Consider the following 19,318-nt stretch of genomic DNA (forward strand, 5'->3'; position numbering starts at 1 on the left):
CTAAGTAAAGGTCTGAATGTTTAAAATGATATCGTTCAGGACTGCTGGTTAAGCCTGTTCCTTCGCTTAATGTACATACATTGAGCCCTCTGCATGGGCCAATGTGTGCTGGATCTTGTGGAAACACAATGATTAAGGTTTGGTCCCAGTTCTCAGAGCCCAAGAGAACTACAATAAGCAACAGCTACACGGAGGGAGAGGGAAGGATCACAAGGAAGCAAATAAAATAACAGAACTGTAAAGAGTTGTTCGTGAGTTAATTTATTTTGCACATTTTATAACATATTCATCACTTGTTCTAATTACTTACTATTTTACAATCTATTTTACTCTTCTCTGCATTTCCCAATAACTTCACTGACATTAACAGTAAATCTCCTGAGTCACCTGTCTGATGATTTCTCTTCTGTATCCCATATGCAATAAATCACAATGTAATCTAATTAAGACTGTAGAAGCCTTCTCTGCCTTACAAACACCAGCTCATTTATTTAATCAGAATATAAAAACCCTAGTTACCTAATGAAAAATATTCAATAAATCACCGAAAATGGGAATATTAAAGCAAAATTTTCAATGTCATCTGAGTAAAGAAATATCTTGTACCCTGCCAAACTTCTTCCAGGGATCATGGATTACTAGCCAATCCTCTGCTTCTACAGCCCCATAATCTAATACCATAACCCTCTATAAAAGAGAGCTCCACTTACCTCAATAGGGCTCTAAAGACCTTGGTTGCAGGTCTTAGAGAGTCCTTTTGTGATCTGGAGCCTGTCCTTTAACTTCTCTGGAAATTAAAATTATCTTGTGTGCATGGGGACTGAAGATACTTATTAAAGTATTTGAGGGGCTGGGACTATAGCTCAGTAGTAGAGCACTTGCCTTACATGTGTGAGGTACTGAGTTCGATCCTCAGCACCACATAAAAATAAATAAATAAATAAAGACATTGTACCAACTACAACTAAAAAAAAATTTTTAATAAATAAATAAATAAAGTATTTAAAACAAGGTTGTTGAAGAGACCACCCAAGGAAATTTTCACCTACCTTGCTCTGATTTAGGCTAGTTCATGCAATCCAAACGCAAAACACTGTCTTGAAATAACTCCCTGCGTTAAAATAACTGTGATAGTAGATGAATTTTGTTTTGCTTTCTTAATTACTTATTTCAAGTTAGTCCAAAGGAAACTACCCTGACTGGAAACCTATCTATAAGAATCTATTAAATATGTTTCATTTAATGTGAAATGCGTCTGAACAGTGCTGAGCTGTGTGTTCCTGCAGTTCTCACTAGTATATATACAAAGGTGCCACCTCCGTTCCTTATCCCAAAACTGTTTGGAAAGGAGAAACTTAGGTTATGAAACTTCATGAATAATTGAACTAAGGAGAAAGTAGAATGACAAAATTATTCAGCATTTATTTATTGAGTACCTATTTTGTGCCAGAAACAATTCTACATCCTTGGGTTACATGAACCACCTGTCCTCCTGACACTTACACTCTAGCAGGAGATGGAAGGGAAAAACAGACCACGAACACTGAACACAATAAAGTGAATCATGTAGTGGACTTGAAGGTGATGAATGTTTGTAGAGCTGGACAGGGACTCCAGAACCGGAAAGCAGGGCCTCATTCAGAAGTGGATACTTGAGCCATGATTTGAGGGAGGTCTGGAAGTGATCTTACATTCTAGGCACAGGAAACAACTGAAGCAAAGTCCCAGGGCTCTCGAGACATATTTGAGAAGCAGCAAGGTGCTCAAAGGGACAGGGACATTAAGAAAAGTACAAGAACAGACCACCCGTCTGAACTATCCTTGTACAGTAATGACTATGCATGTTTTTGATTTGTCTGAGTCAATAAGCTGGGCACCCCAGCACTACAAATCAGGACAAGGTGGGGAAAATCTTGGCTTTCTGTATTCTGGGTCTCTTTTCAAGCAAAATGAAGTCCTCAGGACAGAGAACATCTCCTTCCTAAGCAGCAATTTTTGAATATGAACAATAAATAAATTTCTTATATAAAGGGGGAAAATTCTCTAGCATGATCCCCAATGTTGATAAGTTCTTTTTAATATATCAAGTATATGAAATTATATAATAAAATATCAATAGTACTAAACAAATTTATAAAACAAGAAAATGTAAGCATTAAATACAAATAAAAAAGAAAATAAAATTCTGACTAACAACACTCATTTACTGTGATTGACGATGTTGACTTGCTGAAAATAAATCATGCTTGTAAAGAGACTAACACTGACTGCTAGCAGCAAAGGTTATTTTGAGTTCATCATCATATTAATGAATGGTGCTAGCCGATGACTCAATTACTCTCCTATTTCTCTGTGAAATCTACTGTCAGATCTTTGGGACTCTTTCTTGATACAAACACATCTTTTATGTACTAAACCTACCTCACCTTTTTTCATGAGCTCTGATAATTAAAATAGACAGAAATATTATCAGAACACATGCTAAAACTGATAATCTCAATTTATAAAAATATGTTTAAATACTTTGTGGAATGCTATGGTTTAAATGTTTGTGCCCCCACCACCCCGCCACCAATCTGCCAGAAAACGAGAGGTGAGTCTGTAGGAGATGAATTGGCCATGAGGGTGGAGCTCACACTCACAGGATTAGGATCCTTATAAAAGAGGAAGCCTGCTCATCCCTTTTTGCCCTTCCATTCTTCTGCCACATGAGGACACATAGAAAGTGCTGTTTATGAGGAATGGGCCTTCACCAGGTACTAAATCTGCTAGAGCCTTGATCTTGGACTTCCCAGCCCCCAGAACTGTGAACAATCAATGTGTGTTGTTTATACATTACCCAGTCTAAATTATTGTATTATAATAGCCAAAAAAAAAAAAACCCATGGACATGGTGAATATTCCATGCCTTAGAGGCCCACAATATACAACTATTTTTTTCTTGATATTTATATAGTATCTCATCATATGTATATTTTTGCAACATATAAGAATGGAAATCTAGAATTTTGTGAAAAAAATCTGGTTTTTGTGAACTAAAACACAAAATCACATCTATGAGAAAATATCTATATTTACATTTATAATATATATGCAGAGATATAGATACAGATATAGATGTATATATAGATATCTCCAGTGATTAGAATCTTATGGCCCTATTATCAGCATGAAATCAATAGTAGGGAAGAGACCCCTGGAGTCTGGACAGTGTGATAACATACCAATTTAAAGCATTCTTCTTCCTTGCTATTACTTTGAGACGATCATTTAGCAAAGATCTTATTTCACTGAATAAAGTAGCAGCAATAAGTAAGTTTTATCAAATTCAAAGCTGTCATTCATTCAAATAAGCTAAATAAGTTTTATAAGCCCTGAGTTATTAACAAACAATTCTTAAAATATAATTTTCTCATAATTATACAAAAAAATTTCATTTTTGAACACTAATTTGTTTTTTCATTTTTAAGCATATAGATTTGATATTTCATACAGTGCTTACTCTGCCATGTGTTGTTTAAAGTCCTTTATAGGTATCAATTCATTTAATATTAACAATAATCCACAAGTTGAATGTTATTAGTATTCCCGTGGTGTGGGATGATTATATAATATGCCCATGGCTTCCCAGGTAGTTAATAGCAGAGCCAGAATTCAGGGAGTATGTGTGTGTTACACACTGTTACATTATGCTACCCTGGAGTTAACTACCTGTGGGCCTTCAGCATACAACTATTTTTTTCCATGTCATTTATATAGTATCTAATCATATGTATATTTTTGCAACATATAAGAATGGAAATCTAGAAAAATAAAGAAGCAGGTGATTTTTTTGTAGCAAAATATTGGGGCAGTTAGGTACAAGTTTCGCAATTTTACAGAAATCAAAATATTAGGATTCCTAGATGTGTTTACTTCTCAGATACAGGAATCACTGTCCCACAGAGCTGCCTTTTCATTATTGTGTAAGTTATTTTGTTGGCAGAAAACCAGCCATTAGGAGCATGCAACTGCCACTATGAGAAAAATTGTTTGAAAACCTGAAAAAAAAATATAAGCCTCTCTACAGGATAACCTTTACAAGCAGGAGGAAAGCTATTAAATTCCCAGAATTTGATGCATAAATATACTGTAAATAATAAATTGTGGTTGAAGTACAATCTGTTGTGGTTTAGTCATTTTATGGAACACGCAGGACAAAATTTTCACCCACATCTAGTTTCTCTGTCCATTAGGCACACCCACCACACACCACTAAGTGAAGAAAATTTCATGCACAAAAGTAACTGTTATATTGCAAAACTGTCTTTTGCCAGCAAAAGAATGTGCTACCAAGAAGTCCTACAGAAAGACATTTCCTTATGCAGCATTTTTAAAGTACATTTTGAGAATCAGTCATGCTCTGAGAAGTTATTAAGAAGAGAGTCCTGGTCAAATAAGAGTAGGACATGGTGAATATTCCATGCCTTCTTAGAGGCCCACACCATGCATTAGCAAATATAAAAGCTCCAGAAGCCTTCTGACTCCACAAGGCACAGCCATCACACATCACTAAGTGAAGAATATTTCATTCATGAAAATTTGTGCATGATTTGGCCAGGGAACTCTCTATAGCAGAACACCAACAAACAGCCTGGGGAATGTAGCTGGAGAGACTGTGACTTGATGAATTCCCCACTGTTCTGCATCTGCCTCCTGTCTCCCTAAGAGTCTTGATTTTATCAGGCTCCCAGCCCTGATCAGAATCATAAAGGTAGAATATGTTAACTGGAAAGGTAATTTTAAGAGTGCCTAATCTTGCATCTACTGGCCTTCTTGGAAAACTACAGACAAAACAATTTATCCTCACAAGTTTGCTGGGCAGCAAGAAATCAGAAGTAAGGGAATAAGTTCAGATGCTTAAAGGTTTCTGGTTAATACCATCTGAATCATGCACTTCTTGCATGAATCAAACAGACCTCACACTTGGATCATCACATCTTGCTTCTGGACAGTGACTAGGCTAGACTCTTCCAAGGACTACATGGTTCATGCCATGCTTCTATTCCTCTCTGGGATCCTTTCTGTTCTTTCATGATTTTTTTAGATGTTTCAAAACTTTAGGTCTCTTATAGTCAGGGCTTGGAACAATAATAAATAACATTTATTCAATATTTTCTTGTTGTCACATGTTACATGAAGTGCTAAAATTATACTCAGATATTATATTCATTATCTCTTATAATTTTTCCTATGACTCCATGAGGTAGATCCTATTACAATATCTACTTATGAATTCCTCAAGTACTTTGAACCTCAGAGCTCAAAAAAGTAGCATGCCCAAAGTCAAAAGGAAAAAAAAAAGGTCAACTTTAAATTTGGATCCAGGCCACTGGTCTGTGGAGTTCACACTCCTTACCAGCTCCCTTCTGATTTAAAGACCCAAGAATCTTTTGAGTTCCCAAAGGCTGCTTGGAAAGATCAATATGTCATCTTCGTCTTTAATTCTCAAAGGGAATTATTATTTTTATTTTTATTATTAATTTAATTGTATTTTTTTTACACAAATAGAGCACAACTTTTCATTTCTCTGGTTGTACATGATGTAGAGTCACACCATTCGTGCAATCATACCCTTACACAGGCGTAATAATGTCCATCTCATTCTACCATCTTCCCCACACACACACTCTACCTCTCCTCCCTCCCCTCCCACACCCTTCTGCTCCATCCAAAGTTCCTCCATTCTTCCCTCACTCCCACCCATTATGGATCAGTAGCCACTTATTAAATAAAACATTTGGCCTTTGGTTTTGGGGGATTGGTTGTTTATATAGCTTAGCATAATATTCTCCAACTCTGTCCATTTACCCATAAATGCCATAATTTCATTCTTCTTTAAAGATGAGTAACATTCCACTGTGTATATATTATACCACAGTTTCTTTATCCATTCATCTATTGAAGGACATCTAGACTGCTCCCACAGTTTAGCTATTGTGAATTGAGCTGCTCTAAACATTGAGGTGGCTGTATCGCTGTAGTGTGCTGCTTTTAAGTCCTTTGGATACAGACCTAAGAGTGGAATTACTTTTACATTCTTGCCAGCATTTCATGTATTTGCCCAAATTATGACATATCATGACTCAACAGCAGCCACCTACCTGATTGCCTCTGAAACTAAAAAGCAAAGTCACAAAGGGAGGACTGAACACACCACATGACCTTGGGTAGGTTACTGGCCTAATCTGTGTCTTACTCTTTTCATCTAGAAAACAGAAATTACACATCACTAATTCCTTATGTGGCAAAGAAAGTACTGTGCTTGTAGCTTCCTGAGGGAGGTAACACTATCTACAACCTGCTTGTTTTTGCTAAGGCAACACCCCCATCCTTAATGCCTACGGGGGCCCATACATTCATGGATCTGGAAACAAATACACTTCTCTACAAAGCCTGTCATCATAAGGAACAAGATACTTGGAGAACAGTAGGTTAAGATTTCACCAGGCAGTAATGTTTTATTTGTGAACAAAACTGAGTATACTTTTCTCTACCTCTTGCCTATTCCAAACATTTCTAATTGATTATACAACTCTTTCCAGAATGAAGCTTCTGACATTCTAAACACAGCACTCTAGGTGTTTCAGATACATGTTAAGATGAAACTTATTTTCTGTGTCAGGACAGTGTGATCTCTAAGGATCCTTCCAATTCTTTGATTTAAAGTTTTATGCTCATGAATTAAAATGCTATGCACAGAAGTGTAAGGAAAAAAAAAAACCCTCATTTTTGTAATAGTAAATGTCTAAGGCAAAGACTTAGGAAAAGAAGATGTGTTTGTTAGTGTTTAGTTAGCAATGCGTATTTCATTGTCTAAAACATCAAAATAATACTCCATAAACCTTAGAAGTAGGAGAAGTTAATGGAAAAGTCTGAGTCATTTCCCTTAAAAAATATAAAATAAAAAAATGCCAAACACCACCAGTATACTTCAGAAACATTACTGACTCACTTTAAAGAAATACGAAAACAATGCAAATCAACACTAAACCAAGTTAATAAATAAATGGAGAAAAGAAAAACATGAAAACTTCACTCTCTGCCTACAAAACCTTTTACACACCTAGACAATGACCCTATAAAATATTACAGATAACAAGTGAAGATAAAGCAGAAATTGTTTTGGATTTCTCTCATTACCTAAGGTATAAGGTGAATCAATTAGATAAAGGGAAACAAAAACCTGCTGAGTGCTCAATTTTAGAATAAAATACTTCATCTCCTTTTCTGAACTTGGGGGCCATGTCATATTTCAGCAAGACAGTAAACACCACCACCTTATTTAGACCATCTAGAGGTAGATACTGGAGCTGGAAAGATGTATCATGTACGCATGAGAAAGGTAATTAACTTATTCCAGGCCATACAGTTAGTTAGCAGAAGAGCTGGATGTAAACCCAGGTTTGTATGATTCCAAAGCCCAATATACCTCAATGCCATAGAGATAAACAAAAATGGGCTTGAAAACAGTATTTTTGAAAATGTGTGCCATTCGATGGGAAAGAATAACTTCTGAACAAGTACTGCTGAGAACACTGGATGTCTACCTGCAAAAAAAAAATGAAGCTAGACCTTATCTCAGTCTACTTAAGCTGCTATAACATATCATAAATGGTGGCTTATAAATAACAAACATGTACTTCTCATAGCTCTGGAGGCTGGGAAGTCCAAGACCATGGTGGCAGCAGATTCAACATCTAGTGAGGGCCTGCTTTCTCAAGGACAGTGGCTTCTCATTGTGTCCTCATGTGGTGGAAGGAGCCATGCAGCTCTCCGGGTGCTCTTTTATAATGTTCCTAATCCCACTCAAGAAGGTTCTGTCCTCATGACCTACTCACTTTCCAAAGGCCCCATCTACTTCGGGAGTTAGAATTTCAATACATGAATTTTAGGGGACACAAATATTCCCACCATATCAGATTTAAAGGTAAAACATATGTAATGAGGGATTGATAGAATATATAAAGAACTCCCACAACTCAACAACAAAACAAATAACCTGGTTGAAAAATGAGCAAAGGATTTGAATAGATATTTCTTAAAAAAAGATATATAAGTAACCAATAAATACATGAAAAGATGTTCAATAGGGCTGGGGTTGTGGCTCAGCAGTAGAGCGCTTGCCTAGCATGGCATAAAAAAATAAATAAATAAAATCAAGGTATTGTGTCCAACTACAACTAAAATATATATATATATATATATATATATATATATATATATATTTTTTTTTTTTTTAAAAGATGTTCAACATTGCTAATCATTAGAAAAGTGCAAATCAAAATCACAACAATGGGGCTGGGGCTGTAGCTCAGTGGTAAAGTGCCTGCCTCGCATGTGTAAGGCCCTGGGTTAAATCCTCAGCACCATATAAAAATAAATAAATATGCTGTATGTTTACCTACAACTAAAAAAAATATTTTAAAAAATCACAATGAGATATCACTTCACACTTACTAGAATGGTAAGAAAGAGAAGGAGGTAGAGAGGGAGGAAAGAGGAGGGGGGAGGGGGAATGAAGGAGAAAAAAAACAGTAATGGTGAGGATGTGGAGATATTGAAATCCTTGTGCATTTCCGATAGGAATGTAAAACGGTGCAGCCACTAAGGAAAGTTAATGATGAAGTGACAGTTTAACAACTTCAACCAGGGAGAACTTTCTATCACTTTTCCTAATCACTATAGGTCTTTGCAAAAGCAAGAGATATTGCCATGGGTTTGAATAAATTGGGTGTTTCTGGGCATGGCATGACTTAGTAACAGCTGTGAAGAAGGGAAAAAAAGACATATCCTATTATGCCTTCTTTTTCAACCAATAAAATGTGACTCAAGCTCTAATCAAGTCCTCTATATTTAATGTATGTGAAATCCCTACAAAAGTAATTCTACTTTCAATCTAAGTGGCACCTTTCCCTCTTAAACATGTCCTTTACTAACTATAACAACTCATTTCTCACCCAGTCATACACCACTATGCAGCTATGAATCTCTGGATACCTTGTATCCCCAAATCTTGTAACCCCCCCACCAGAAAGTAAAAGGTTCACACTATTATATAGATAGAGGGGCCCAATAATTCTTAAGGATGAGCAAAAATCTAAAAAGAGAGATGAAACTATGGTTTGCAAACCAACATGTATTTACAATCCAATGTTATTACATGATTTTGACCCCCCCCCCACAAAATCCATTCTTAATCTGAAATGCCAACTACATGCAAGCCTTAATAGTTCTAGAGTTTCTTCAGGCTACGGTTATCTGAAGTGGGGGTATGTATAATCCAGAAGCACACACTGGTATGGTGTCCTCCAGACTTAACTCCATTAGAAAAGTGGTGTGTATTTTGGGAAACTGTTTTTTTTTTCCCAAAGGTTTGAAGGAGGGGAGACACCTAAGTAAAATTAAGTATTTGGTAATTTCAAAACCGCCTTCCTACATTAAAAAAAAAAAAAAAACATACTGGGGCTGGGGTTATGGCTCAAGAGTAGAGCGCTTGCCTTGCATGTGTGAAGCCCTAGGTTCGATCCTCAGCACCACATAAAAATAAAAATAAGTGAAATAAAGGTATTGTGTCCAACCACAGCTAAAAAATAAAAATAAAAAATAAAAAATACATATACTATGAAGAGGTTAAATTAAAACAAGACACCAAATAATTTCACCCTGGTAACAGACTAATTTGGAGAAAACTTTCTTAGACCATTATTATTTATCTACTATCTTCTGCAGTAGGAATACTCTTGGTAGAAAACTCTGAGAAGCACTATTTGAAGGATTCCCCCAAAATGGAAACGAAGTGCACCTATGAGAATAATGACTATCAATCAAGATCTTCCTCCAAGTTAAATATGGCTCAAGACATTTTACAAACACTGTTCATTTCTTTCTCCAGTCCCATGGGTGTTACGGTGTCCTTGTAACAAAAGACAAAATTGTAAATATACATAACTTGCCCAAGTTCAAGCAGCTAGTAGTGGCAATGATGGAATTCAAATTCAAGCCTAATTAAACATCAATGTTTTTGTTCTTTCTAACCAAGTCTTCAAAGTAGGAATGATAAATGTTTGGACTCACACTCTTTACTAGTTTTCAAGAGAAACATCAAATTACTAGCAAATATTTATACATTTTAATGAACTGTTCATTAGCTTTTTACTGCCATGCCTACTGACATTTTCTAGGCAGGAGAATATTGCACTAGATGCTGCCAAGATCAGTTTTCAGTATCAGCCAGTGTCCTCTGGATTCCAACAAATTCTAGGAGAAAGTCCTAAATGGTAGGTAGTCAATAATTATATGATATATAATTGAATCATATGCTCAATTAATTAATAACTGGGTAACCCTAAAATAAAATATGCTAGAACCTGAAAGCATGGAGAATATGTCTTATCAGAAATGAACTTGCTCCTTTCCTCAGGCCAGTTTTGCAAGAGCATCTTCATAGATCTAAGAAACAAATCTCTTAAATTTCAACAATTTTTCTAATCACACAGTGAATAGTATTTGGTACCTCTGTAAACTTCACTCTGTGAGTTTTGAGACCTTTCCAAAGAGATAGCCTAATTATAACTGCCCACATTGCAGAGCAATTGCATCACTCCTGTTATATACATCAGCAAGGAAATGGGACAGACAGAGGAAGGATTTTGGTGTTGGGGGAAGGAGAGTAGAGTATATGACTAATGCCTGCATACCTCTGGAAAAGATATAGCATTTTTACTCCTGAGTGAAAAGATAAGGCTGTGCATTGTATTAAAATCAAGCCCTGTGACTGAAACAGGATAGCCTAGAAATAGTTCAGAAGCACGGGATACTTGAAACTTGAAAATGTGCTTTCAAAGAGGTTATTTTTAAAAAACCAAATATGCACAGGAAATTTTGTTATTCCAGAGCCTAAAGATCTGCATTGTCCTAACACAAAGACCTTCTTGGACTGAATCCCAGTCAGTTGGTTTACTTAAAAATCATGAAAACTTTACTAAATATCATCTTGTTCCAAACAGCATCTTCCTTTAAAGATATCTTTCACTCAACTCCACTCCTTTGTTTTCAAGATCTGGTGGTGACTCTTTCGTCCTCTCTCTGAGCCACTAACCTACATTCTCACCAAATGCGAAATACAAAGTCTAAAGTAATTCCCATTTCTTATATATAGTATCTACTTTAAAATATGAATTTTGAATTGCCTTTGCCATAAAACCTAGTTATACAAATTCATTTGTGATACTTGTCTTCATCTTTCAGCAACTTGTAATTCCTATCATTTGAGAAATTTCTAAATTATTTCATTTCATGTCTAATAATGGGCTTTAGTGAATTGATGTTTCTGGAGGGATATTTAGTAATAACCCTCAAATTAAATGTTCACACTCTTTGCATTAGCCATTCCAAGTTTATAAATAACTTTTTTGGGAGGGTAATACTGATACAAATGCTCAAAAATATAAGTGTAGGAATATAATTGCAACACAATAGTGGGTCCCCCTCTTATTGGTGGGGGCTATATTCCAAGACCCCCGGTGCATATTAGAGATGACCAACCATACTGAACCTTGTATATACTGTTTTTTCCTACATTTAAATACAAAATGATGAAGTTTAATTTATAAATTAAGCACAGTAAAAGCTGACAACATTAACTAATAATAAAATAGAACAATCTTAACAATATGCTATAATAAAAGTTGTGTGAGTGTGTGCTCTTGCTCTCTCTCCCTCAATACCTTATTGTACTTGTACATTTTGACTTAAAGGAAGGTTTTATAGCTTCTCTTTAGCATAACTGCCCACATGAATGGCCAGCCTCCCTACTCTTTTACTTTGTAGCCACTATTAAGTAAAACAATGCCCACTCTGTTATCTCTGATATGTGAATGCTGACTCACAATGTGGTAGGAGTGAGTGGAAGTTCACCTTATGGGACAGTTAGTAGGGGAGAAGGAGAAGGGATGGGAATGGGAACGACAGTAGAATGAATCATACATAATTTTCTTAGGTTCATGTATAAATACATAACCAGTATAACTCCACATCACGTACAACCACAAGAATGGGAAGTTATACTCCATGTAGTATGATATGTCAAAATACATTCTACTGTCATGTGTAACTAAAAAGAACAACAACAATAAAAGAAATTAAAATTCTGACTGTTAAAGAAAAAAAAATTAGGGCCACCTAAATACAAGCACTGTGATTTGCAGCAGTCAAGGTGATAATCCCAAGGGCTGCTGCATGAGTAACAGATGCGTAATACACATACACTGTGTACACACTAAACAAACGAATGAGTCACTGCCGGATAGGGCAGAACAGGACAGTACGGCGTGATATTTTATCACGTCACTCAGAAAAGTGAGCAATTTAAAACTTAAGAGTTGTCGATTTGGGGAATTCCCCATTTAATATTTTCAGACTCTGAAATCAAAACCGTGGATAGTAGGGCTAGGACTGTTATATTTGTAATACCAACTTTTGGAACCAACCCAAAAGACTATTAATAGGGTAATGGTTAAATAAATTATGGTATAATCATATTAGGGAGTACTTTAAAGAAATTAAAAACAATGAATATTGAGAGATGGCCAAGACATATTACAAAGTACAAAAAAAGCAATTTAAAGAGTATATACAGCGTGATACATTTTTTGTTTAAAAGTATGTGCATGTGGAAGTATATTATTATATAATCTGTCATTTATACTTTTTTCCTTTAATAGAGAAAGGAAAACAACTTGTATTATTAGGCATTTTACAAAAAATACTCTGGCACCAAATTATAAATAAAATACTTCTTTTAAAACTATCCCTAAATTCATAGATCAGGCACTCCTCTTATCAAATATTTCAAACTACCAGGCCAGGTAACAGTACACCCTTCATAGATGTTTTATACACACAGATGTGAAAATATATTCACAGATGTTTTGAAATGAACTATGAACATTTAAAGAGCTTCCATCTGTAATCCTAGAGAAAAGGCTTTATTAATGAGAATACTCTCTTTACCAATATGCTCTCAAAGGAAAACAAAATTCCCCAGAAAATTTAAACACAGATTCAAGGGATGGCTACTGTTTATAGGACCATCAAATGGAGAGAGTAACAGCAATAACCAGGCATCAAAAGAAGAGAAGCTTGCCATAATAAACTCGGGTTCTAAAGGAAAAAGATGGCAGCTGTTGCTCAGAAACTCAATAACCATGCAGCTCATCTTGTTGCTAGCCCTTTAACAGAGCTGAAGTTTACCTTTTGGGGAGGATTGTTTGAAAAATGGTATATTTTTCATTCATAGTCAAAGAAACTTTGGAACTATTTGTCCAACATGGGAATCCAAGTGAAAGACTTTCAGCTGAAAACATTGTGCATGGTGATCTCCACCCCACAGATTACTCTCACTACTTTTTCACATGTATTCAGTTTACTGAGAGATACTGTGCTCCATTATGTTTCTCTTTCATTCACTTAATCACTTTTTTTCCAGAGGAAATAAAGCAGCATCTTTAATGATATATTTATAAATTACCACAGTGTACTTTTGACAATAATCCTGAACTCCCCAAAAACAAACTGCATGAGAACAACAAAATTTCTACGGCCAACAATTTAATTCAGGAGGTCAAATACATACTTGGAAGGTAAAGTTAAATATTTTCAAACCAAATCAAGTTATAATTAATGAACAATTGCACTTCCTTACTTTGGGGTTTTTAATTCTTCTATGGCTCTCACCATTGATGACCAATTTTAACTGTGCTGGGCTGAACGGAGCTTCAAGCAAAGAGAGTGCTAGGAAGTACTGAATACTCACAGGCCACCACAATGACAATTAAAGGCTGTGTTTTGATACTTTGATGTTCATGAAGTATAAGAAAGTGTTTACTAGATATGTGTGAAGAATCATAATCATATTAATACAGGAACAGATCATTAAATGTCTCTGTATTTTACATAAAATGTCTCTGTATTTCTGGATATGCATAACGACTATTAAAAAGACTTCTATGGAGCTGGGGTTGTAGCTCAGTGGTAGAGAGCTTGCCCAGCATACATGAGGCCCTGGGTCCCAGCATCTGGGAACGGAAGAAAAAAAAAAAAAAAAGACTTCCAGGGAAAGGTAGACTGTCATTAAAAATTCATCTCCTCATATGAAAGAGATTCGTTAAGTTCAAACCTTCAGCTCTTCAAGATGCCATAATTTTTAAATGTCTTTATAAAAAGACATTTATACTATGCAGCTCATTTCTGCAAAATGTGGCTTGATTACAAAGCTCTCAGCAACTTCCATGATTTATTTTAGGACACTGAGTCACTTCCCTAAAGTTTTATGGCTATCTCTTGTCAGAAAAAAAAAAAAAGTCTAAAGCTTAAAAGCTCTCAAGGAAATGAACCAAAACATTCTGGAAAATTCATTCTCTTCAGGGCAGATAAGATAACCATAGCTCTAAGACCTGTCAGCTTGAGGAAGTACACAGGGAAGAAGAATGACAAAATGTAATAGGGCCTCAGATCTTTTGAAGAAAAAAATAATAACATGTTTGTCTCCCAGCTTAATTATGTAACTGATTATAAACAATACACTTTTCAGACTTTTACACAGGTTGTATATTAGGCATGTTGTCCTACTTCAACATCACACTGCTGACCTCTAGAGCATCCACAACGTGTTTAAGGCCTCATATCCATCTAAGACTAACGCTAGTAATATACAGTGGAACCACTTATTGGCTGTGGTTGGTGTTGTAGTTTGATTAGGTAACCCCCAAAAGCTCATGTGTGAGACAATGCAAGAAGGTTTAGAGATTAAATGATTGGGTTATGAGAGCCTTAACCCAATCAGTGAATTGATACCCCCATAGGGATTAACTGAGTGGTAAATGAAAGCAGGTAGAGTGTGGCTAGAAGACATAGATCATTGGGGGTGGGCCTTTGGGGGTATATATTTTGTCTCTTTGTCTCTCTTTGTCTCTCTCTCTCTCTCTCTCTCTCTCTCTCTCTCTCTCTCTCTCTCTCTTCCCCTCCCTCCCTCCCTCCTTTCCTCCTTTCTTTCTCTTTTCTCTCCTTCTCTCCCTCTCCTTTCTGGTGTGACATCTTGAGCCACTTCCCTCCACCACACTCTTCTACCATGATATTTAGCCTCACCCAGAGTCCCAAAGAATGGAGTTAGGCCACCTATGGACTGAAACCTCTGAAACCATGAGCCCCCAAAATAAACTTTTCCTCCTCTAATTATTCTTGTCAAGCCCTCTGGTCACAGCAGAAAAAAAAAATGACTAAAACAGTTGGCTAGCCATATTATATTGGGTTTTTCCTACATGCAATTAAGTTCCAAGGGAAAGTCATCCTTTTGAATCCATCAGTAAAGAGCTTTCTTGTAATCGGAGTGTCTGTAGCAACTTGTATTCACATCAGATACTCTGGATCTTCTTCATCCCTGTGGGTAGGTGAGGAGAAACAAGGAAGTGGAGCCAGGACTGGAGTCCCATTCTGTGAACTTAATAGCTAAAAAGCACAGTTCTCTCTATGGCCCTCCCCATGGACATTTACTTACTTGTCCAAAGCATTAGTTATGCTTCTTTGTGCCATATCTGCTAAGATTATGTAAGAATAAAGAGATTCTACAAGTCTCTTTCTAGATCTTTTGGTAAAAGAAAATGATGTTCTTATTTCCCAATACCCAATAATACTATCCTGAACATCCAGGCTCACTCTTCTAATGCCAATCCTAGCCAAAGGTCTATAAGTTGAGAATTGATGACACTTTTTTATTTTTTTAACTATGTCAAAACCCCCAAAATATTCACATTTAACCCTGAAGGGATTTTCACTCCTGCAATTTTCATTCTATCATGTTAGAAATTGTTTTCTTTCTTTCAGCACATTTCTATATTGAAACACCTGGTCATCTAGCCCCAGTAATCCTACTCTAGAAACCTGTGCATCCCAAGTCCTCCAATCCACTTTTTCTCTTATCAATCACCCCAAGTCATTAATTTCCTCCTAATCTTGCTGGATTCCTTGATTCATTCTTGTAATCATCTTCTTGGTAATGCCTGTAACTCCATTTTCTGCTCCCTCTGTATTCCCACAGCAAAGCCTAACAGTGATTAAACTAGCTACTATTTAGACCATATCTGAAATCCAGCTTGTAGAAAAATAAAACAAAACCAAGCACAAGAATGCTCAGGGGTCTTATTTCAGACTCATGATGACCAATCTCAACATTGTCAGGCAACCTTGCTACATTGCTCTAATATATATACTGGTTTTCTCTAGACAGCTAGGTCAAACATTTGCCTGTCTCCACTACCTCCTCATCGCCTCCAAGTGGATTAAAAACAGAAGCAAACAGATTAATCTATCACTCATCTGCCTCTAGGTATATCTTCTCTATATTCCCTTTTGATATTCTGTATGAAATGTCTCTGTTCCTGTGGAGGTTCAAGTCCCTGACTTGTTCTCTAAATTCCATCAGTTATCACCTTCTCAAGGATTTATACCCTGCAATGATGATCCCCTTTCCTGCATCATCAGTGTCACTTAGATGATGTCTACTAGATCATATCCAGTACTCACTTGTAAAGATACTTTCACTTTATTCCAAATGCTCCTCCAGCCACTACTCCTTGCTTTAATCTCCCTGCACAGCAAACTTGAGAGAATTATCTACAGCCAAAGTAGCTACTTCCTCCTCTCCTGTTTTCTCCCCAACCCATTTCATTCCAACTCCTGTCTCCACCAAACTTGTGGAGATACTGGATGATTCACAACAGGTTGCATCATCAGGCAGAAGCAATAATGAAACTAAAACCTAAATGGCTGGATTCCCTTGGTAACTTCTCTATTCTCATATGACTGAACCTCTATCTTACTTGATTATCCTCTCTTTCTCCTCATAACTACATAACTTCTCATTCTCGTAGTTTTCTTCCATAACCACTCTTTCTTAGACTTCTGTGACTCCTCCCTCCATTCAGCCTCCATGCTAAACTCTTTCCTCTTTGGACACACTCTCTCAGGGAAAACTCCTCCAGCACCATCTATTTGCCAATAATTCCCAGACTCTAGATTCATGGTCCCAACTTCCTCCCACTAGGCATATCTATCAGGTCAATAGGCATGTCAAATTTGGCATGGCCAAAATAATTCTTGACTGACTCTCCTCTTCCTTCTCATTCCCCATAATTACTTTCATTTCAGAGTACTGAATTACTCTGGCTAAAAATCAAGGAACCATTCCTGATTCTTCCATTTCCCATAGAAAATCATAACTGAGCCATGAGGAATCTCTGCTGATACCATCTTCCATAATATCCTATACACATGCTACTTCAATCAACTCTTCTGCTGTTAGCCCAGTATAAACCCATCTTCCCTCTGATTTGCACTGTTGACAGTCTGACCTATAATCTCTTCTCCAAAAGCAACTAGAATAATCTTCTGAAAGGTCAAACCTTATTACTCTCGTTTGAAACTTTTCTCTGGTCTCCACTGTACTTGTAATAACACCCAAATTCTTTATGCTGGCTCACAAAGTTCTCTGTAACCAGAACCCTGCCTATTTCTCTGACATCATGTTGTCCTATTTCACCTTTATGTCCAGTAGGCTTCAGCCACTCTGGCCCTATTTCTGTTCCTAAAACCTGCCAAGGTTGCTCCAGCGTAGGCCTATGCTAGAACCATTCCCTCTGCCTAAGACACTCCTATCTCTGATGTTTGCAAAGCTTATGCCTTCAGGTCCACTCAGGCTAAACATCATATTTCAGAGAAATTTTTCTTAACCCCAAATCCAAAGACTACCCAATCATTGCTATCACATGACCCTGTTATTGTTATATGCATTCTACCCAGAACACTATCTGATTTTTTGTTGTTGTTTACTTGTTTATTTCCTGTCTTTCCCCTTTAAAATGTAAGCCCCATAAGTAGGGAGCCTCTTTGATCTATTCACTGCTGTATCTCAGCATCTAGAAAGTATGTCTAGAGCCAAGTAGGTGCTCAATAAATATTTGATAATAAATTTAGGTAAAGCTTAGTCAAAAAATATGAGCTTTCAGACACACACAAAAATATGTTTGCAAATTAAAAATAACATTTTCATTTATGACAGGTAATACTTTGAAAACATCTGTTTAATTCTCCCAATAACCTTTTTAATGGTTTTCATGATACTGCCTTTCCTCAAAATAGAGAAAGAGATGCTGGATGATTCACGCCAGGTTGCATCATCAGGCAGGAGCAATACTGAAACTAAAACCTAAATGGCTGGATTCTTTGCCCAATGTCCTTCCTTGCCACCTTACCTTAACAAATGAAAACTATGTATCAACTGGGCCCTTCCTTCCATCCTGTGCTCTGTGTGTGCTACAGTCTGCTGAAGTTACTTGTTTGCATGTCTCTTCTCCCACAGATTATATGTTCCGATAAAATCAAGTTGCTGATTTAGTTATCTGCATGTTCCCAATGCCTAGCTCACTGCCTGGTGCACTGGAGGTGCTTAAATTCTTATTGAATTTAACCAAATACTCACATCAGAGCCAAGTCTTCCTCACAATGCAAAACAGATGAACTGTTCTATCTTAAAACCAAAGACTTCACTCTGAATATATAAAATCCCTAATGATTTTTTTTTTTTTTTTTTTGGTGGGAGGAGGTTGCCAGGGATTGAACTCAGGGGCATTCAAACACTGAACCACATCCCCAGTCCTATTTTGTACTTTATTCAGAGACAGGGTATCACTGAGTTGCTTAGTGCCTCGCCTTGGCAGAGGCTGGCTTTGAACTTGAGATCCTCCTATCTCAGCCTCCTGAGCAGCTGGGATTACAAACTTGCACCACTGCACCCCGTCTTAATGATTCTTTTTGAAAAGCCCCACATTTCGCATCAGCCAGCACTTTGAGTCTTCACTGACAACCTGCATGCCTCATGATGCAGGAGGCTATGAGAGTACTACGCAGTCCCCCCAATCAATGCTCCAATTCTCTTTTACCTTCTTGATGGGCTCTAAAGAGCACAGAGACTCTAAGGTTTATTCAATCTGAAGTCACAGTCTAGTAACATGCTGTATTTTTTCCCATGCTCTGAATGTGAATGTGAGGAGAAAAACAATTAGTCATAATGGTGCCATGGAAAGTACACTAAATGGAGTGTCAAGAATCACCAGTGACGATCCCAGCAATGACTCCAACAGCTGTGTGATCATGTGCAGATCCATCAGTTTTTCAGTGTCATCATCTATAGCAGAAGAGCAATGATCATCCTAAGGGTCCTTCC

General features: G+C 36.8%; 1 protein-coding gene across 3 annotated transcripts in view; it reads right to left on the reverse strand.

The window, feature by feature from the left end:
* Positions 1 to 19,318, reverse strand: part of Hecw2 (HECT, C2 and WW domain containing E3 ubiquitin protein ligase 2) — a 365,180-nt gene that overhangs the window by 166,061 nt on the left and 179,801 nt on the right. The gene's annotated exons all lie outside the window — the stretch shown is intronic.

This window comes from Marmota monax, unplaced genomic scaffold, assembly GCF_021218885.2.
Source record: "Marmota monax isolate L192 unplaced genomic scaffold, Marmota_monax_Labrador192_F-V1.1 WCK01_AAM20220418_F8-fsc00007, whole genome shotgun sequence".
NCBI classification, from domain to species: Eukaryota; Metazoa; Chordata; class Mammalia; order Rodentia; family Sciuridae; genus Marmota; species Marmota monax.